The sequence below is a fragment of the Sarcophilus harrisii genome, chromosome 2 (assembly GCF_902635505.1).
Source record: "Sarcophilus harrisii chromosome 2, mSarHar1.11, whole genome shotgun sequence".
NCBI classification, from domain to species: Eukaryota; Metazoa; Chordata; class Mammalia; order Dasyuromorphia; family Dasyuridae; genus Sarcophilus; species Sarcophilus harrisii.
The window spans coordinates 133,411,426-133,435,274 of NC_045427.1; positions in this window are offsets into that span (position 1 = coordinate 133,411,426).

Here is a 23,849-nt window from a genome sequence, read left to right on the forward strand (position 1 = left end):
AAGAAGAAATGACTAACTTCTATTGCACTGGTTCTTGACAAAGTGAGTATGTAAGTACATATTTGTGTTTTTAAGTACTCTATCTTACTGATTCTGACCAAAGTTGTATATGTATGCAAGTATATGGTATGCATATACAAGTCCATAATATATAAACACAAACATATATATGGAGATATGTATTATATATTAATTACAAAGTAGTCTCAAGAAATAGTTCACAAACATTATAAGAATTTTAACTCCGTAAGACTAAGTAGGAAAGATTGCAACATAGATCTTTTTTACAGTAAAATCAAAGAAAACTCAGATCTCAATTTATGTCTTCTTAAAATTGTCTTTCTCTCTGAGTGTGTGTGTGTGTGTGTGTGTGACACAAATAGAGCCAAATATCACACACAAACGCGCACACACACACACACACACACACACACACACACACAGTTTCCTTTCAGATGTTGAAGGTGAGAGTTCCTACTCTGCTATGGAATAGAAAGAAGGTGAACAGACTCCCCGCCACACACACACACACACACACACACACACACACATACACACACACGTAAACAAAACAAACTAACTTTTGAGAGAAAAGGACCAGAAGCAACAGGTAGCAATTAGTTAGAATAGCATTCTAGGCTTGGAGTCAGAAAGACTTGACACTAGCTGTGTGACATACGACACACTATGTTCCTGGCACATAGAAGACATATTTTTAAAATATAGTAATTAATTTCAGTCTTTCTTTACCTGATAAGACTAAAAACTAAGTAATAACAACTTTTGTGCCTGAAACACTTTAAGGTTTTCAAAGTACATTCCTCAAAACAGGTCTGTATGAGTAGTAGTTCAAAAATTATTATTCCTATGCTACAGATAAGGAAACTAAGGTTTGCAGGCATTAAATGACTTGATTAAGGTCATAAATACTGGAGCAAGGCTCTGAATATACATCTCTACAGATTCCAGATCTAGCATACTTTCTTTTGCATGACTTTACCTTTAAATTCAAATCTTTAAGCTACCTGGGCTCAGATGCCAAGAGTTTAATGTGTGTGTATGTGTGAGAGCAAGAGACCTTGAGAGCACATCACTGCCCTTCTCCAGATCTCAGTTTCCTCATTTGTAAAATAAAGAAGTTGGGTTACATCAGTGGTTTCTAATTTATCCATGGAGCTCTGGTGCCATGAAATCATTGCAAGAGGTCTAAGAATCTATACTGCAGTAAGGATTATCACTTTGATCTTTATCTTCAACAAAATATGCAGTAAGAATAAAATTCCATAGATTGAACATACTATTTGTCAAGTGTAGGTAATTTCCATTATGATTTAATAAAATGTAGTCCAAAGCAGCCGAACTCAGAGTAATTGCAATAACAGATCTTCATCTCATAAAATAGAGGATGAGGTGAGGACAATAAACACAAGCTGTACATGCCTTCAGATCTTAGTTATTGTTTTTAAGCAATCTTTTGCTTATCTGTTCTTCTGTGTTACAAAAAAGGTTTCATTTTTTGTCTGGGAGCAAGGGAGGGGGAGAGGTAGGTCAGCAAATGATTATGTTGTTAAAAAAAAACCATCAATACCAGTTTTAGGAAAGAAACAAGGCAGGAAGAAGAGAGGGAAAGAAAGACAAAAGGGAAGACAGAACAAATGAATGAACAAATGAATAGATGACTCAACAGAGGAAAGAGATTGAAGACATAATGTCTCAAGTGTGACACACTTGTGTGTCACAGAAATTGTAATTCATTCTAAAGGTTTTTGATATTCCTTAAAGCAGGAGTAATTAACCTGGGGTCCATCAACAGTTTTTTTTCCTCTTAAAATATTTTTAAAACTATTTTAATATAATTTTATTCTTTTGAATCCTACACATTTTATTTTATGCATTTAAAATATTATTCTTGGGGCAACTAGGTGGTGCATGGGTAGAGTACCATCCCTGAAATCAGGAGGACCTGAGTTCAAATCTGGTCTCAGACACTTAAGACTTCTTAGCTGTGTTACCCTGAGCAAGTCACTTAACCCCAATTGCCTAAGCAAAAAAATTATATATTATTCTCAGAAGGGGCCCATAGATTTCACTAGATTGATGAAAGGGTCCATGATACACACAAAAAAGTGTTGAGTCTCTGTATTAAAGATTTCCTAGTATAATTGTGAAAGATTTTGTGCATTAAGAAGAGTTTTTTTTTGCTTGTTTTTGCAGCTATTTGTAGGGTGTATGAGTAAGAGGAGTTTCTGGGAGCCAGCAATACTAAATACAAAGTTATTACTAAATCTGGGTGGAAGGAAATAAGAGTCTATACTATTGTGGTAATGGGGGTAGAGAGGTACAAGGAGATACCTACAGATGACTTTTATATATCTTGTCCATCTATTTCTCTACCCCTTCCCAAAATGTCATTGATTTCATGGCATAGATTTTTTTTGTCATCAATGGATTTTCTTCATCAATGGATATCAGGATTATCATCAGGATTTGGAGTCAGAGAGCTTGGATTTAAGTTTCCTGCTTACTATCTGTATAAACTGGGATAAGTCCTAACTTCTCTGGACCTCCACATCCTCTTCAGAAAAATTAATGAAGTCAGATGAAAAGACCTCTAGATTTCTATTCAGCTCTAAACCTGTGACATCGTGAAGTCTGCAAAAATTATTGGCATTCAAAAGGGGCTCCACTACTATAAAAGGTTGGGGACTATTGCGTTAAATTATCTCTAATGTCTTTTGCTGCTCTGGATCCCAAAACCCAAAACTATTTCCTGTCCCTGAGGAAAAGCTAAAATGAAAATGACTTAGTTCAATTCCTTTAATTCGGTCATACAAAGGAGGAAATTAGAGCCCAGGGAGAAAAAGATAGGTATCTAGTGTCATACTTTCAGTTATATCAGAACCAAGACTAGACTGAGATCATCTGACTCATTGGCCACTGCCTTATTGGCTACCTCCTTCCACCACCACACAAGGGCTATGAGGCTGTGATACAACCCCAAAATAAGGTACAGACAAATTAACATCAGGTGTTCTAGCTCCATTAGCAGAAGCTTTTTTTGAATGTGAATTGCCATTGATAGGTAATGGCCTACATTCAAGATTCTGATTATTTTGTTAATCAGTTCCCTGAAAAGTATTTAATATTGAATTTACCATGGGTCAGGCTTATGTTAACTGCTGGAATCACAAAAAGACAAAAAACATAATATTCAAATATCTTCAATCAATTTCCCATTTATCTAATAATATTTCTCATGATTCCTAAGATTATTTTGATTTTTTTTTACCTTTGTAAAGTAACTTGTTATAGAAATAATTTGAATTATTTTCATTTTTTGGTAAATTTGAAACAAATATTTTATTTGGTTTTATTATGGAGTTAATGGGCAGTGAAGTGATGGCATAGTACCTAGACCATCAGGCCTAGAGTCAAGAAGACCCATCTGCCTGAGTATTAATCTGGCCTCATATATTTACTAGTGGTATGATCCCTAACTATATTTGCCTCAGTTTCTTCATCTATAAAATGAGTTGGAGAAGGAAAGATTTTTGTCAAGAAAACCCCAATGACTGAAATGACTGAACAACAATAATGGAGTTAAAAAGTTTATGCTCTAAGGGAGGAAACAAGAAGCAAAAAGATATATAATAAAAGATATATAAAGTTTAAAAGATAATTTCAGTGGGAAGGCGCAAACAAGGAAACAAGCATTTATTAAACATAAATATGCATAAATATGCCTATGCTCTAGGCACTATGGTAGGCACTTTACAAATATTATCGCACTTATTTTAACAATAATCCTGGGAAATAGATGCTGTTATTGTTTTACAGTTGAAGGAACTGAGGCAGCCAAAGGTTAAGTGATTGAACAAGTAACAGAGCTATTAAGTACCTGAGACTATATTTGAACTAAGATCTTAAATCCAGGCAAAACATTTTATCCACTGTGCCTCCCAGCTGCTTCTAGGGGAGAGATTATATGGACCACGCTGGAAAAGGCCATTTATAGAAAGTAAGATTTTTTTTCCCCTTCCTCTTCTCCTTTCCTATTTCCCTCCCTCCATCCTTCTCCCTCTTTTTCTCCCTTCCCCTCTCTCTCTCTCTCTCTCTCTCTCTCTCTCTCTCTCTCTCTCTCTCTCTCTCTCTTTCTGTCTCTCTCTGTCTCTATCTCTCTGTCTCTATCTTTCTGTCTCTGTCTCTCACACACACACACGCACACATGCATTTAATGAACTCTTGTGGCTATCTATTATGGCCAAAATCAAATATAAAATTACTTGATGTTCAAAATCTCCTAATCTCTTCATAATCTCCTAATTTTCCAGTCTTTTTATATGTTATTCTTTTGTACATAGGTTGTAATCCAGCAACTCTGGCCTCTTTACTGTTCCTCCCACAACCAACTGCATGCATTTTTCCCCTTCCTGTCTCCCATGTTTGAATAGTTTTTTCCCATCAATGGAAGTCATGTTAAAAAAAAAATCAAGGGAATCAGGAGAGAGTAGTGTCTTGAAAACCAAGAGAGAAAAGCTAAAGCAGAATATAGTGTCAAAAGATGCAGAAAGGTCAAGAAAGATGAGTATTGAAGAAAGAACATTAGAATTGGCAATTAAAATAATACTGATAGCTTTGGAGAGTGTCCTTGTGCATGTAGAGAAGGAAGAAGGGAGAAGGAAGTCTTGGTGAATGGCCTAATTTTTTTTAGTTAAATAGAAGGCAGGATTCTCAGCTGAAACAACAGGACAAGAGAGAGCTATGGTTAGTTTGGTGAAAGATGAAAAGTTTTAGAAGACCTACCACAATGAGTGGGATAATAAGTCAATTAGGGAGATGTGGGAGCATTGCCTAGAAGGAATAAGGGCCCAGTTGAGATTATTTGGCAAATTTATAGTGGACTCAAGTCAATACAATTTCATGATTTTCTTTAACTTCATTTAGCAGTATGTGTTGGGGTAAAAGCAGTGATGTTGTGACTAAGCCACGACTGGGCCTTATTTTACAATAAAAGAGGACAAGATTCTCAAGAGAAAAGAACAGCTTAGTGTTAAACTGGTTTACCAAGAGGTCAAGGGGAAGGGAGAAGATTGTAGCTAGTACTAAGGCAATGACCTGGGGAAGAAATGAGAAGTCAAGGGATTGGAGGCCACAGTATGTATGAAAAATAGAATTTTGGTTTGCAAAGCAGAGAGAAAGGAGTAATAGTAATGAATTCAGATAAGGAAATTTTGGAATTGATAAACATGGATGAGTAATACTTGTGTGTGATGACTGGATCAAAAGTCTGATCGTCTCTGTATTTAGCTGTGATAAAGTGAGAAATAGGTAATGGGAAATGACTTAGTCGAGGAATTAGAAGGTAAGGTTGTTTGAGGAAATATCAATATTTATTTTGAAGACACATAATATAATGTCAGAAAAATACTTTTAAGCATTGAGTTCACTGGAGAAAAATTGGAAATGTCTTAGAAGTCATGAAAGCTATCAAGATTTTAAGATATAGATTGAGTGAACTTTGAAAAAGGAATTACTAAGTGAGAATGATAGAGGGAGAAACTGGAAATGGCAATAGGGAGCAAAAAATATGTATGCTAACCCCCCCCCCCACCTTGACCAATGATTTGGGAGGAATGGATAAATGTGTTGGAAAGGAAGGCCAGGAGAGGCCGTATCATCAGGAAGGAGCCAAAAGATGGAAATAATGAATCAGTCAAGGATTTAAGATAAAAGCAAGTTTGTTGTCTGTAGAGCAAGCATGCCAAAGTATATACTGAAAGAAGTGGATAGTTTAATAGTGGGACATTGCAGGATTTGGGATGAGAGGGATGTGAGTAAGAGATTGCAGAGTGGGAGGCAGAGAATGGAGTTTGAATGATGACAACTGACGGTTCAGAATCATTGGGATGTGGAGAGTATGATAGCCTGACATGGAGATAGTTTATTAATCATTGAAAAAGAAGTTCAGGTAGGTTTTCACTAAACCTAAGGTTTGGCTGCAGGATAGAGTTCTCTTAAGGGAATTCCAGGCAAAGAGAGAAGAGATGGATGGTAGCTTAAGGAATAATATTATTTTTCTTTTCTTAAGGCAGGAAACCAGGCTGGAGACCGATGGAATAGCATTTCTTCTCTTTCCTGGAAGGGAGGAGTCTGGTGCTCAATGGAAAAAGGGTTTCTCTTCTTCTCAAGAGAAGTGAGAGACCAAACAGAAAATCTGGGCAAAGGAACGATGTTTTCTTTTCAACCGCAGCAGACATGTATGAATATATGAAATGGTATTTCTCCACCTTCCCAATTCATGGAGTATGGCTTTTTTGTCTTTGTGTCAATTAATATTTATTAAGCACATATTACAGGCCAGGCATTGTGCTAAATGCTGGGATTCTCTCAGTTCTTAACACATAGTAGATGTTTAACAAATGCCCATTGACAGCTATTATCTTATTTTAATCTAACAACAACTGTGTGAGATAAATATTTACATTTATTTAAATACATATTATTATTATCATCATTATTATGGATAGCTAATAAGTGAAACTTAATCTTTCTGACTTTCATTTTATCCCTCAATTAATTATACCATCCTGCCTCTGCAGGGAATGAGGAAATTGAACTGAAGGAGAGGAGAAAAGACTCTCAATGAGAGAGGAAGGAGTATACCAAAGCCTGTCTCTTGCCCATTTCTTTTACTGCGGATCAGTGACAGAGTACATGCTTTGTATCTGTGAAGCCCCTGAGTTCAATCTCTGACATCTTGTTTCATGGAATAAAATTAGACAGTTGTAGCTTATTCATGTAGTCCTGTCTCAAACAACTTCTTCAATGGATCATAGGACAGGAAGATTTTTGAAAAACTACTGATGCTGCCATTCTCTTGAAATAAGAAGAGTGAATTCCTGATTCACAGAGGCAGCTAGTAGTACAATGGATAAAAAAATGAACTTGGAATCGGAAAAACCTGAATTTAAATCTGACCTCAGACACTTACTGTGTAACTTATTTTAACTTCTATTTGCCTTAGTTTCCTCATCTGTAAAAATGAGCTGGAAAAATGCATAATGGCAAACTTCTCCATCAACTTTGCTAAGAAAACCCCAAATGGGATTAGGAAGAATCAAACATGAATCATGAGCACCTCAGACACTTACTGTGTAACTTATTTTAACTTCTATTTGCCTTAGTTTCTTCATCTGTAAAATGAGCTGGAAAAATAAATGGCAAACTTCTCCATCAACTTTGCTAAGAAAACTCCAAATGGGATTAGAAAGAATCAAACATGAATCATGGGCATATTATACAATTCTAAATACTCCAAGCTTCCTAGAGAATGGGAGATGGGGAGTGTGAAGAGCAACCATGCCAAAAAAAAACCCTCTCCAAAATCATATAATAATGGAACAATCTTAGTAAATAACAATAAAGGTTATATAAATTACCTCTCTCAATCATCCTGTGTGATAGGACAATATCTACCGGATATGTAAGGAAGAAATCAGATTCAAATCTCTCCCAATTCTAAGTCCATGTTCACTTTATTTTTACTATGATGTCTTTCTCAATAGTAAATGGACCTTGAGGACCACTAAGTTAACTTTCAGCCTTATACCCTATCCTTAAAGCATTCCAGGGAAGGAGTCCCTGTCTGAGCCTGTAGCCCACCTGATGGTTATCAAAACAGACTAGAGACTAGGCCTTCTGAGCATGACTGTCCATTGTAAGTGTGGGGAATACACTGACATACTTGAGAACAGTTCACAGAAACCCACGTCCAACTGTAATTGCTTTGTTAAAGCATCAAATGGTTGATTTTTTTCCTCCACTTGAAATAAACTGCATTCCTGATGTGAACGAAATGGAGAATTGGGATGCCTTAAGTACTTCAAAACACACTATTTATTATGCCATGGGTTGTATATTGTTACTAAGATTCTTCTGTTATTATGTGATTTTGGAGAGGGTTTTTTTGGCATGGTTTCCCCCACCATCCCCATCTCCTGTTCTCTGGGGAGCTTGTAGTACTTAGAATTGTGTTGTATAATAGATAGTATAATCACAGTAAATTAAATGTGCCTCTACCAAGTGGTGTTTTATGTTAATTCCATTGTGTAGTGGCAGCTGCATGGGGAGGAGGCTATAGATTGGCAGGGAAGATAGGCTATAAGCTTTTGAGAGAGCCCAGAATCCCATGTCATAGAGCATCTTAGAGGCTCTCACAAAGACTGAATCAGCATGTACATTATAGAGGGGTTAGGAGATACTATTTGTATCTGTGAATCCCCTGAGTTCAATCCAGACATCTTGTTTCATGGTATAAAATTAGACAGTTGTAGCTTATTCATGTCGTCCTATCTCAAACAACCTCTTCAATGGATCCTAGGCCAGTAAAATTCTTGAAATTCAATTCTTCAATTCAATTTCCTCTTCCCCAGCAGAGGCAGGATGGCATAATTAATTGAGGGCTAAAATGAAAGTCAGAAAGATTTAGGTTTCACTTATTAGCTATCTGTAATAACAATGATAATAACAATAATATATATATATATTTAAATAAATGTAAATATCTCACAGAGTTGTTAGATTAAAATAAGATTATGGTGTCCAATACCTATTATTTGTTAAACATCTACTGTGTTAGGAACTGAAAGAATCCCTATTATTTAGCACAATGCTTAAGCCTGTAACGTGTGCTTAATAAATGTTTATTGATACAAAAACAAAAAAGCCAGACTCCATGAATTAGGAAGGTAGAGAAATACCTTTTCATACATTCATGCATGTCTGCTGCCATTGAAAAGTAATAATATTTCACCTTGCTAGGGTTACTGGTCATTCCAATTGGTTTCAAAAGCTCCTTCTCTATCCCTGTTAGGGTCTTTTAAGGGCTCCAAACCACATTTTGGAATAGGTCTCCATGCCCTTTTTGAACTGCAGAATAGCATCATCACAAAAGTGAACAACATTGAAGCTGGAGATAGGGTCCTAGAGTCAGAAATCAGGCTCTGCTACTTATCACTATATCCTTAACTATGCTTGTTACCATTTTTATAAGGTGTCCAGCTTATCAATGTTTTTCCTATAATATGGCTTCTAGAACTAAATGAAACAATCCAAATTTGTTCTGATGAGGAGAAATATTATGAGAATATTTACTGTTCTTTTCTTAAATACTATAATACTTAATAATGTTAAGTTTTTAAGGTTTCATTTTTTACCATATCCTATTACGCCTATAGTTCACTAAAAAACCCAGATGAATTTCAGCCATAGTTCCCTCAGTACCTAAGCCCTCTATAAACACACACATATGCAAACACAATTTTCTTTTCTTTTCTTTTTCTTTTTGCTGAGGCAGTTAGGGTTAAGTGACTTGCCCAGGGTCACACAGCCAGGGAGTTTTAAGTGTCTGAGTCATATTTGAACTCAAGTCATCTTGACTCCAGGGCTGGTGCTCTATCCACTGTACCACCTAACTGCTCCACCCCCACAATTTTCATTAATGTATCTCATAAACTTCAGTACTAAATCAATTTGGGTCATATTTCAATATGTGTAGAGAATGAAGAAAAGACCTTTGTAGTTTCCAGAAGCAGAGCAGAGGTATAAGAGGCATTAACCCCCAATTAGTGAATAATTTTCTTTTGTCACTGTAGACTATCCTATGGAAACCTACCTTCAAAGAGCTTACATACCATGTACTAATCATTGTATTAAGAGAAGTGGTAGATACAAAAGAATCATGATTCCCACCCTTGGGAAACTTATAGTCTAAACATACATGCATATACATATATGCATATACACATATACATATATTTAGTTATATAGGTCCAAGAAAAATTAAATATTAACATTACTGGCCAGAGAAATAAAAATTAAGACAACTCTGAGGTACCATTACATACCTCTCAGATTGGCTAAGATGATAAGAAAAGATAATGATGAATGTTGAAGGGAATGTGGAAAAACTGGGACACTAATACATTGTTGGTTGAGTTGTGAACTTTTGGTGGATTCTGAAGAGCAATTTGGAACTATGTCCCAAGGGACTACCAAACTATGTGTATCCTTTGATACAGCAGTGTCTCTATTAGGTCTGTATCCCAAAGAGATCATAAAAAAGGGAAAAGAATCCATATGTGCAAAAATGTTTGTGGCAGCCCTTTTTGTAGTGGCAAGAAACTGGAAACTGAGTGGGTGCCCATCAGTTGGAGAATGGCTGAATAAATTATGGTACTTAATCATATGGAATATTATTGTTCTGTAAGAAATGATGAGCAAATTGATTTCAGAAAAGCCTGAAAAAACTTATGTGAACTGATACTGAGTGAAGTGAGCAGAACCAGAAGAACATTGTAACAGCAAGATTATGTGATGATAAATTATGATAAATTTGTCTGTTCTCTGCAAGACAATTCCAATAGACTTGGGATGGAAAGAGCCAGCTGCATTCAGAGAAAGAATTATGGTGACTGAATGTGGATCACAACACAGTATTTTCACTTTTTTGTTGTGGTTTGCTTGCATTTTGTTTTCTTTCTCATTTTTTTTTCCTTTTTGATCTGATTTTTCTTGTGCAATCTGATAATTGTGGAAATATGTTTAGAAAAATTGCACATGTGTAACATATATTGGATTAGTTGCCATCTAGGGGAGACAATGGAGAAAAAATTTGGAACACAAGGTTTTGTAAGGGTGAATGTTGAAAATGATCTATGCATATGTTTGAAAATAGCTTTAAAAATAAATTTAAAATAGTAAAAAAAATATTAAGCAATAAAGAAAGGCATGAAGGTGTGAGCTATTAAATTTTCATTAATAATAATAACGATGAAGACAACCTTTTATGGACAGATTCTGCCTTCCCCATGAAGAATAAAGTTTTTACTCATCTTCCTAGTCAAAAATATATATCACATTTTGAAATTGTCTGGACTTGAGCAGATGGGGCAGGAAACTGGCAAAAACCAAGTTTGGAAAGAGGACAGACACAATGGGGAGCTATTATGAAGTGGGGTTTTAAAATATTAGCTCACGACAAGTAGGGTTTATTTCATTTCTTGTATCTCTACCTGAACCTAGTACGCTACCTGGGCATAGAAAGAATTTAATAAATACTTATTGACTGACTGATTGAGTAATGTGCAAGTAGTCTGAAAGGGTAGAACAGAGATAGGTTGTGAAGAATTTAGAGTATCAAACAGTGGATTTTATATTTGATCCTTAGAGGTAATGGCAGGTCACAGGAATTTATTGAGTGGAGGAGGAACATGTCATTCATTTTCTAAAAGTTGGAAGTTTGTGAAAACAGGTACCAATGGGGATAATAATAGTGCCTACCTCCCAGGATCAAATGAAATAGTATTTGTTAAGTGCTTAGTACAGTTCCTGGCATATAATTGTTGCTTAATGAATGCTTATTTCTTTTCCTTGCTTCCTTAAGAGACATTGTGCTAGAATGAAAAGAGAAGAGGAGGAAGTAATGGGACATGGGTTCCAAACTTGGCTCTGCTGCTTCCTAGGTGATCTTAGAAACATTTTAGTCTTAGTTTCCTTTACTGTAAAACAGTGATAATCATACCTGTATTGCCTCTCACAGAATTGTGGTAAGGTTCAAATAAAGATATCTATATGTATAAGAAAACATACACATATACACATACATATGTATACATAAATGTATGTGTATATTTGTATTTATTTCTTTCTGTCTGTCCATCTGTCTGCCTGCCTATCTAACTGTCTGTCTGTCTGTCTATCCATCTATCTGTCTATCTATCTATTTATTATCTAATTCTATATGCCAGATAATGTATTAGATGCTAGTGATATATACATACATAATACACAAATGCACAGATACATAAACTCATTCATACACTGCAATGCATATTCACATACATGTGCGTGCACAATTCGTATAAATGCAGATACCCATATGCAATTCACATGCACATGTATATTCACATGTACATCTGTACAATCATATACATATACTTGTGTACAATCATATATGCATATAAGTATATAGATATGTGTGTGCATTTGTGAGCATATATGTGCACACATTTTTGTGCATGTACACATATACATAATGAGCAATTGTTTTATGCATAATATATTCATGTATATAAAATCTTGTTATTACAACATTCTTATTTGTGTGCACATACAATATGTGTGTGTTAACTTATTTCAGCCTCTACAATCATCCTGTGAGGTATTATATTATATAAACACACACATACATACACACATATACATGCAAATGCACATATACACACATGTTCATATGCATGCTTAAATATACATTCATATCCACACATATGGACATTCACATAGCCATGCTAGAATAATTAATATATATACAAATGCATACACAAACACATTCATATGCACATGTATATTTATATGCATGTACACACTCATATCTATTTATCTATAATATACATGTACAGATTTGGATACATAGTCATAGGCATCCGCATGCCTAATTCATATGCATAAATGCTCACATGTGTGTTTATATGTTCATATAGATACGCATGTGTATATACATGTATATATAGGCATATATGTGTCATAAGTGCACCCTGTGTCTACACAGGAGACACACATCACATACATGTGTACACACATATGTCTATAGGTACACATAGATAATTTGCCATACATACATGTGCATGCATGTCTGTGTGTACACATGGAGATACACATCACATACACATGTGTACATGCATGTTTCTGTATGGACACATAGATATGCAGATCACATACCTATGTGCATGTGTCTATAGGTACACATAGATATATGTCATACATGTAAGTGCACATGTCTCCATATGTGCACAGGAGATGCACATCACATACATGGGTGCACATGCATGTGTCCATACGGACACGTAGATATGCAGATCACATACACATGTGCATGTGTCTATAGGCACACATAAATAATTTATCATGCATATAAGTGCATAGGCGTCTGTATGTACACATGGAAATACACATCACACACATGTGTGTGCATGCATGTGTCTACATATATGCTTATCAATACACATGCATATACATGTTGTACCTGTGTGTATATCTGTGTCTATATGTACATATGGAGATGCACATCACATGTCTCCATATGTGCACAGGAGATGCACATCACATACACAGGTGCACATGTATGTGTCCATGTGGACACGTAAACATGCAGATCATACACACATGCACATGCATGTGTTTATGTGGGCACATATACGTGTGCTGTGCACATACCCACTCATCACATATAACCAGTACACATTCACATGCATATAAATGCACACATATGTGCACATGCATCTAGATCACGTGGCATTTTAAGCATTTTTAAAACCGCATGAATGAATGTCGGCCACATTTCCGTCCCCTGCAGCCCGGCCCAATCTCCTCCCAGCCCACTGGCCCTGGACCCCTCCAGCTCCCAGCAGCAGGCAGGGCTGTCCAGGCAGGAACAAACAACAGGTTGCAAGCACTTGATATGCGCGGAGGAGCCAAAGCAGTCTTTATATCAGAGCCTCACAAAGGCAATTCTCTGCAGTTGATATAAAAAGGTGTCAGTTCTGGTTTAAGTACTGTATTACCAGCAAAGATTTATCTGCCTCAAAGACGGGCCTCACGCCACCAAGGGAATAAACAGCTCTCCTGCTTATCTATTTCACAGTGCACAATATTTTCTCCAGTCGTCTCTGGCTCCAAAAGGACTTTTTCTCTGCCTTCCCAGTTTCTCCTTCTGTGATTTACAAATAAAATGAGCCTTCCTTCAGAAGGTTACAAATGCCCTCTTCTCAAGCGACCTCTGAGGCAGCATTCCTGAAAGATCCGCATCCGGGTCAGACCCAAGAAGTTCGGATTTCCAGAGTTTAAGTCAAGATGAGCAGGGCCTTGGATGTCTGTCTCCCAAACCCAAACCAAGGGATACTGATTGAAACTGGAAGGGGAAACAGCAGGGTTCAATGAGGAGAAAGCCATGGATGAGAGAGCAGGAGGAGGAAATGGCTAATGAACATTCTACAGTCTCTAGGGATCATGTGAACAACTTGTAATCTAGAGGAAGGAAACTTGTGTTAGTTTTTGGAGCCCACTACTCATGAGCTATTAAATTTGATCCTTATACTAACCCTGAATGGGTTATTATAATTTATTTGTTATTATTATTATTTAATAGTTGGAGAAACTGAGGCTGAAAGGTTAAACGGATTAGACTTTTCCAAGCATTTAGGTGTTCCTGATTCCAAACCCAGCCCTCTTTCCTCTACAACAGCCAGATGCAACATGATGTAATAGATGGAGTCAGGAACACCAGGGTTCAAATCCCTTCTTGGGCATTAATTGTGTAACGATGAGTAAGTCATTAAATTGCTCTGACCTGTTTCCTCATCTGAAAAATGGTGATAATAATTGCTGTATTATAAATTTCATAAGAGAATTATGACAATCAAATGAAATAATTTCTACAAAGCACTTTATGAATGTTAAAATGCTACATAAATGTAAAATATTATGAAGATGGTTTTAATTTATTGTGGTGCTAGGAAGCATGGGTTGGAGGCTGCTTCAGAGGGAGTACCTGCACTGCATGGCTGGGGTGAGGGTAGGGTGTTCTGCAGCAGGATGGATTTAATATTCACCACTTGCTCATTCTTGAAAAATAACAAATAAACCACTCCTCAACATAGCTAAACAGCGTGTAGTTCCATCCCCCTCCATATCCAGAGACATTGGGATGCTTCAGCTGAGTTGATAGGGAAACAATTGCCCAGGAGCTAGAAATATCCATAGCAGTGCTGCTTGAAGCCTATCTGGAACTCCTGTAGAATGAATGAATTGGAAAACAGCCACCAGACAGTACTATGAAAGTCATAGGAAAGGAACCAGGGAATGAAGGCTTCTGTAGACAGGGACGAGTATAGGGGTGGGAATGAATAGCTAGGGTGCAGCCCCTAGGTCAAAGAAGCAGAGACAGAAGGCCTTCAATCCAATGGCCATCCTCCCAGCTCCTCTTGTAGTAAGGACAGCATCTGAGACTCTGGAAGTGGAAAGAAATTATTAGGCGGGATGGCATGTGACATACTTCAGACCAGGATGCTGACACAGCCCCTTGGCTTGGGATACTGAGATACTGGGACTTGATGGTTAGGAAAACCCTATTGAGCAAGAGGGCTTGTAAAAGATTGGCCAGTTTAAAAGGAAAATGTCTTTAGAAATGGTTGATAAATGCATCCTACAATATCCCCAGCAACTGGCCCCAAGAGGTCCTCTGTTAGCAGGCAAGGATTAACCCTTTAAAGAGGCACTGGGATATCATAGCAAATACTGATGGACTCGGGAAGGGGAATCACCCTGAAAATGTGACATTGAAGGTCCACTCATTGGAATCTAAATATCTGAAGGCTTGTTACCAAGTGTTAGGCTCTGAAAATGGTTTGGGGAATCTCTCTTTTTTCTCAATTCAGGTTTCCTAGACTCACACTTTTTAAATTCCTTTCAAACTGTATCTATTCTTAGCATTGCCCTATCACATTCTACCTAGTATCAAGTGTATTTACATTTCTAATCCTCCTGGTTAGATTGGGAACTGAGGCCAGCATTTCTGCCTTGTTTTTGTTTTTGAAATAGAAATATTAGCTAACAGCCTCATATTAAGTATGTATTTAAATGTTTGTGGTATAGAACTAAATATCAGAAGGAGAGAGGTATCCAATGGAGAAGAATAAAGCTCTTTCTTTGGTATGGTATAACTTGGAATAGCAAAGGTCACCAGTTTCTTTGGAAAGCATTCCACCAAAGCAAGCAATTTAGGACAATTGTTTCCTTTGCTATCAGCTCAGCAAAAGCATTCTAATGTCTCTGGGTATGAAGGGGGATAGGACTACATGTTATGTAAATATTTGGGGGAATTATTTATTTTTATTATCCAAGCCCAAAAAGAGTGTTAGTCAATTCACCCTGCCTGCATAGCAGCTCTCTTATTGAACTGTTCTATTTATCATATTTGTAAATGACATAAAATTGAGGAGTATAGCTGGGATTTTTGGACAGCAGACTAAAGATCCAAAAAGATTTATTAAGATTCCTGAGGAGATGGTAGATCAATGAATGCTGGATTTGGAGTTAACAAAATCTAAGTTCAAAACCTGCCTCAGATACTTCCCAGCTATGAGACCCTGACCTAATCACTTAACCCTACTTGCCTCAGTTCTTTCTTCATCCATAAAATGAACTGAAGGAGGAAAGAACAAATCCCTTCAGTATTTTATCCAAGAAAAGCAGAAATGCAGTCACAAAGAGTCAGATGTGACTAAAATGCCCAAACAATAACATTTAGATTTGACCTCCTATATGAAGTGTTTCTCAGGTCTCTCAATTGTAAATGCTTTCTGGCATCCCTCCTCAACTTATTTTGTATTTACTTTTACATATAAGGTGTATAAGGTGACCCAAAACTCTTAAAACAATTTAAAATCTTAATAGTTTAAAACTGCACTGAGACTATCCTGTATGCTGTTTCAGCAAAAGCATTCTAATATCTCTGGCTATGAAGGGGGATAGGACTACATGTTATGTAAATATTTAGGGGAATTATTTATTTTTATTATCCAAGCCCCAAAAGAGTGTTAGTCAATTCACCCTGCCTGCCTTCCTACTCTCCAGAAAAATGTAGTCTCCTTGAAGATAGGAAATATTTCGTTTTTCTTTTTGTATTTTTGGCACCTGAAGATTATTTTACTTGTTATATAAATGTTTGTGGGATTAAATTGAATTTGGATGAAATGATTGTGAGGGATCAAAATTTCCCTTTCAGGTTGAAAAAAGTCATCTGCCTAGGTATAGGTTAGAGGAGGTAGATCTAGAACACTAAGGTATAGCAAATAGAGCTCTGGGTCTGGATTTAGGAGAGCCTGAGTTCAAATTTAGCCTCAGACACTTTACTTGTTTGTCCTTCATTCTTGAAGAGGACCATGACATCAGTGAAGTGACACTATGACATGCAGTGAATTGAATTTAAGAGACGACTGACTGTGCAAGGTCACCTGTTTTACTTTCTCCTCCAGAGCCATCTGGGTCCAGTGGTCAGATATAGATCAGGATGCCTGGAGATCACCTTGGATGCAGTGGGAGACCTAGGCCTTTTTAAGTGAAGGTCTTTCTTAGGTTTCTGTGTGACTGAGCAATGCCCAGTAATATATATACTTTATACCTATAGAGTAGATGGAAAACAATCTGAGATTGGAAGGAATTAATTCTTGGGGAAAAGGAGAGGGAATGAGTCCCCAAAAGGTGAGATTTGATCTGTATCTTGAAGGAAACTAGAGGGACCAGGAAGCAGTGAGAACAGAGAAGAAAGCTAAGGACACGAGAGACGGGGACAGTCTCTAATATGCTACTTTGAACAAATAAAAGGGAGGCTATAGAAAACTGAGATGGGATGAGCAGCAGCAAGACTAGATCAAAATATACACACATGCATGTGTGTGTATATATATATATATATATACAAATATGAATATATGCACATGTGTGCACTTTACTGGTTATGTGACATTAGTAGCTATAACACAAAGATAATAAATATCTATGGTTGTTGGAAGGATTAAGTGAGACTCTGTGTATGTATGTATATGTGTGTGTGTGTGTGTGTGTGTGTGTGTGTATGTGTGTAAGGATAGATAGACAGATAGATGGATAGACAGATAGATAGAATATTTTCTGTCACAGAGCAGGCATTTAATAAATATCTTCAAATTGAGCATTTCAGTGGATTCCAAGTTTCAAATAAATCAAAGGGGTGATAGCTTCCAAAGCCAATGCAATCAAAGGCTACATTGTTAGAAACATAGCAGAATGGTGGAGCAATAACAAGCAAGATAATAACAATCTTGCTATACTTTTTTCCAGAGTCACATATATGGATCCCTTCTGGACCTTGTCTGGAATGCTGTATTCTGTTTTACTTGAAATTTCTTTAACTGAGGAAAAAGGTGCATTCTTCAATGAGAAATAAAGTTTAAATTATACCCTGCTCTGGTAGGGAGGGAAGTCAAATATTGACTAAAATTTATATTGAGTTAGTATCCCAGATCAGATTATTTTGGGGGTATTTGTTCAATATGGGTGACCAGTGAATATTGTTGAGTATTTGAAGCAAGAAAAGGGCAGAGAAAGAGTTGATAAGAAGAAGAAGAATTCGGGGAAGTTGCTAGGTATGGTGAAGATACACTGCCTCTTTTAGAGTGTTGCTTTGGCCCAGTCCTGAGCAGCTAGCTCTAGGGCAACCATTAAGATGATGATGGTGGTGGCGATTTCTAAGACCACATTAGATCATAGCAATTTAAGGACCATTGCTCTGGAGCTGTAGCAGACTTCAGAGGACATTTAGACCAACTCTATCCCTTGATTAAGTGTCTTGCTCAGCATCACAGAGATCACAAAAGTCAGAGGTAGTATTTAAACACCGACCCACTGGAATCCTTTCTACCAGATCACAATGCTTTTATATTATTTTTTCCCTAATGATTTATATATCCAATCCACAGACCACTTCAGTCAAGCAACAGACTCCATAAACCATCCACTTGGCCCATTTCCATCTGCCATCATTATAAACATAGACTCTTAACTAAACAGTATGGGGAAAAAACAAGACTGTCTTAAGTAAAATACTATATAATTTTCACAAAATATCTTGAGTGTGTGATTAATTCAGGTCCAAAGGCATAAATAGAGATATGGCCATGTTATATACTTTCATAGCATAAGAGATAATACTAACTTACTTTTTTATTATATTTTATAGTTTACAAAGCACATTCATAGTCCAAGGGAGGGTAATAATTTACTTTTATGTAGTACTTACAGTTTACAAAGAGCTTTTGCATCAATTATCTTATTTGATCCTCACAAAAACTTAATGAGGCAATCATTTCAAGGGTTATAATTCCTTTTGTATAAATGAAGAAACTGAGCCCCAGAGAAGTTAAGATTTCACTCAAGCCCACATTCCAAGTTAGTGACAGAATGTGATTTCGTGATTTATAGGCCAATATTTTTTCAATCATAGTTCAAAAATCAGTAGAAAAATTCTTAAGGTCTAATGCTGGGCCAAGAACTCATTGTTTTCTGAACATTTCTATTCTCCCTGAAGGTAGAATCAAGAACTGAATGTCTTGGGTTGGACATGTCTTTCTTTAGATTCTGAAATTCATTTCTTTCTTCATAGAACAACCTCCAAAGCTTCAAGGTGGCTCTTACACACCTTGATTCAATTCAATTCAGTTCAGTTCAATCCAAAACAATTTAGTTCAGTTTAATTCAGCAGTTATTAAGTGTCCATTGTGAACAGGGGCCATTGGATTTAATTTTGACTGCTATGAGGTTAACCACTCCTCTAAAGGTTTTAGGTGAAAATCAGTAGGACACATGCCCTTTATAGTAGGGCAATGTGCCTTCCACTTGAGCATTGACTCATGCATCTGCCTCCATTTCTCCAGAGTCTTCACATCTGAAAAAAAAAAGATACAAAATTGATGAGACAGCTTCTAAACCACTTTTCAGGGATACTTTCAGGTAAGTTTTCAGTTGTTGTGAAGATGGTTTTAGAAAGCCCAGAAAACTGTCTTACCTTACTACATTTTTGCCTTGACAAATTTTATTGAAGGAAATGATGTCCACCACGATGGAGAATGACAAGAGAATGGAAAAAATAACATCTCTCACATTCAGGGGTGAGTGACAATCCTAGCAACTTTAACCATCTAGGACTAAGACATAGCCATGAAATAAACCTAAAGTTGCAAAAACTTCTGAACAAGGAGAACAATCAACTGTTATAAATCCAATGTATCTAGGTCTATAAGAAAACTACCTTTGGATCCTTAAGTAACTATATGTTCCTTGGGGACATGGACCATAACCATGTACATGGATTATTTTGTAGGGCAGAGAATGGGTTAGTAGACTATTGGACTGGTAGACAGGTGGACAATGAAAGATAGGAGAGAAATGGTGTGTTTAAGCCATGTCACTATTAGGTCAGACTGAAAAAAAAACCACCTTATTTAGTTTTGCAGGTCTCCCCTCTGGATTGTACCCCGTGCTCAGCACAGGAGCCAAGCAAATACATTCTAGCTGACCCTGTCACCTTAGAAGCTTCTTTGCCATCTAGTCCTCGGCAACAAGGATACTGGTAATTCATTCTTTTTCCCCTTATTGTGGCTCAGGCCAGTCCCATATATTTTACATGCCTGCACAATGCATTTTATGAAGCACATAAAAGCCAGACGGGAATTATCTCTTTCCCTTGTACAGGCTGTCTCTTTTTTGGGGGGAGATAACAGAGACCTATTTCATTTTGCAGCTTGCTGGTAGATGCTCTGCCATAAATTGAGAAAGGAAGCTCTTTTTTGAAAAATGCCTTCTTTGACCCCATTGTCAGTGAGAAACCACAGTGAGAGAAATACCATTCTCTCTAGGATCTCAGTTCAGGGGAGAGAGATGGGGTGGAAGGGTGAGAGGAGTTCCTTTTTCATTCCTCTTTATTTTCTCCTGTCCTCTGCAGAATGGGTGGGGATTTTCCCACCTTAGGGAGGGTCTGAAATGCAAATACAAGGTCCCTGCTCTCTGTCCCTGCAGGGTATTACATGAGGCTTCCTTGAATCATCCCAAGCAGATGGGGGTGCTGGACCCCTCTGATGGAACTGCATTCATTAGGCCTGGAGCAGCTTGACAGGCTGTCTCTGCACATCATCAAATATGCACCACCAATATTTCATTATCAGCCTCCTTTGCAGCCCCGCTCTGTCCACGCCTGGGTGAGCTTAGAAATTAAACTGTACTTTCACCTCTAAAGAATGCTGTCCCCGCCAGTCACTGGAGTGAAGAGATTGCCATGCTGTTGGGTTATTGAGTGATGGGACCCGGGAGGGGTTGAGGAGATGGGGAGGAGAAGAGAGGGAAAGGCAGTTCTGGTAGGGAATGCTTCCCCTCCCTCCCACTTCCTGAGCTGAAGTTACAGGTGGTCTTCTGAATAGGGAGAGAGGAGCTCTGTCTAGCTCCTCATAGAGGGGCATACTTTACTGTGTGCTTCCCAGCAAACTGAATTGTACAAATGGGTCATAAGATCATGGATTAAAACTTGAAGGGAAGGTATCAAGTGCAATGCCCTCCATTTTACAATTTAAGAAACTGAGGTTCAGGGAAGTTAAATGATTGGTAGTGGTAGGATTTAAAATAAAATTCCCTGACTCTCCAGTTACTGTCCATGACCCCATGTTGCTTCTTCAAAGTACTCCAGATCCCCTACACTAAAATACATTATCCCTCCTGAATCCCTTGAATTCTACCATTACAGTCATTCTTTTAGGGTCATTACTGCCCTTCCTAAGTTTTCTTTATTCAAATGCAAATGTTGTTGGAAGAAATGGTAAGTTATTATCAGACACCTTTTGGGGGTAGTTTATGTTCTCCTGAAGTAGCCTAATAGAACTAGGATAAGGTAAGTAAATGGTGGTTGGGAGACACCAAAAGGATATTTCAATAGAATCATGATTTCACATACAACTAAACTATTAGAGATTGCCTTTTATAGCTTTGTGAGTTCAGGACATCTTTCTGTCCTTTAAGAAACTAGCCAGAATTGGTCAATAAGTAAGCATTCCCTCAGGTCCTAAGGAGGATGAGGGTCTCTGGATCCATCTTAGTTATCCCTGGGATTACAATTCTTATGTGATCTAACTACAAACTCAAAAGGAGTCAGTTAGTTGATAATGCCAAGGAGATCTTTTGCTAGTTTAAGAGAGGTATGCACTAATACATTGTTGGTGGAACTGATCCTGCCCTTCTGGAGAGCAGTTTGGAATTATGCTCAAAAAAAAAGTTATCAAACTGTGCATACCCTTTGACTCAGCAGTGTTACTAATGGGATTATATCCCAAAGAGATCTTAAAGGAGGGAAAGGGACTCACATGTGCAAAAAAGTCTGTGGCAGCCCTCTTTGTAGTGGCCAGAAATTGGAAACTGAGTGAATGCCCATCAATTGAAGAATAGTTGGGTAAATTGTGGTATATGAATATTATGGAATGTTATTGTTCGGTAAGAAAAGACCAGCAGGAAGATTTCAGAAAGGCCTGGAGAGACTTACATGGACTGATGCTGAGTGAATTGAGCAGAACCAGGAGATCATTGTACACGGCAACAAGAAGACTATACAATGATGAATTCTGATGTACATGGCTCCCTTCAACAATGAGATGATTCAGATCAGTTTCAATTGTTCAGTGATGAAGAGAGTCATCTGCACCCAGAGAGAGGCCTGTGGGAACTGAATGTAGTTCACAACAAAGCATTTTCACTCTTTGTTGTTGTTTGCTTGCATTTTATTTTGCTTCTCTTTTTTATTGATTTAATTTGATTTTTCTTGTGCAGCAAGATCATTGTACAAATATGTATGTACGTATATGTATATTGAATTTAACACATATTCTACCATGTTTAACATACATTGGACTATTTGCCATTTAGGGAAGGGCATGGGAAAAGGGAGAGGAAATTGGAACACAAAGTTTTGCAAGGGCTAATGTTGAAGAATTGTCTATGCATATGTTTTGAAAAATAAAAAGCTTTAATTAAAAAGGGGGAAAAAGAGGGGCATAGCTTCTGGGAATGGGTGATGTTATGCTTAATCTTCCATCAAATCTCATCCAGAGTATTGTGTTCAGTTCTGAGCATCATAACATAAGAAGAACTTTGACAAGACAGCAAAAACAGTTTGAAGTGTTTTTTTTTTTCTTTTGAGTCCATGATGGGAAGATAGAATTGAAATTTACATGGAAAAAAGAATACCCAGGAGGAAACATATCTGTGATCAAACTTAAGGGTTTGACCATCTGTGATGAAATGTTTAAATTAGGATTGTCACATGGAAAAGAAGATTTGGATTTAGTATGGTTAGTCCCAAAGAACAGACCTAGAAGCAATAGATAGAATTTGTCCCTATTCATCAAGGCAAATTTAGATTTGACATCAGGAAATATAGTATGTATACACACACACACACACACACACACGCGCACATAAAGTATATATGTATCCTTTACAATAATCCCAGAATTTCACTTGGAAGGCACCTTAGCAGTTCAACCTATCTGGGCAAAATAATTCCCATCATAGAACCAGATAATATTTGCAATGCCCATTGTTGTTCAGTTATATCTAACTCTTTGTGACCCCCATGGACCACAGCATACCAGGCTCTTCTGTCTCCACCATCTCTCAAAATCTGTCCAAGTTCATGAAGTTTATTGTTTTCATGATGCAATCCATTTTATTTTCTGCCATCCCTTTTCCTTCTGCCTTCAATTTTTCCCAGAATCAATTTTTTTCCCCAATGAGCCTGTTTTTTCATTATGTGGCCAAAGTATTTAAGTTTCAGCTTCAGTAACTGATCTTCCAGTGAATACTCTGAATTAATTTCTTTAAGTATTGATTAATTTGATTTCCTTGCTGTCCAAGGAACTCTCAAAATTACAGTTTGAAAGTATCAATTCTGCAGGACTCAGTTTTCCTTACTCTCAAACTCTTATAGAAATACATTGTGACTGGAAAAAACATAGCTTTGGTTATATGGACCTAAGTCTGTGAGACCATATTTGAACTCAGGAAGATGAGTCTACCTGACTCCAGACCCAGTACTCTATCCACTGTACTACCTAACTACTCTAATACTTGCAAAACTCTTTGCAAATCTTAAAGGGCAATTAATATTATTATTGCCATTATTAGTACTACAATTACTGATGATTGCAGAATCAATCTTA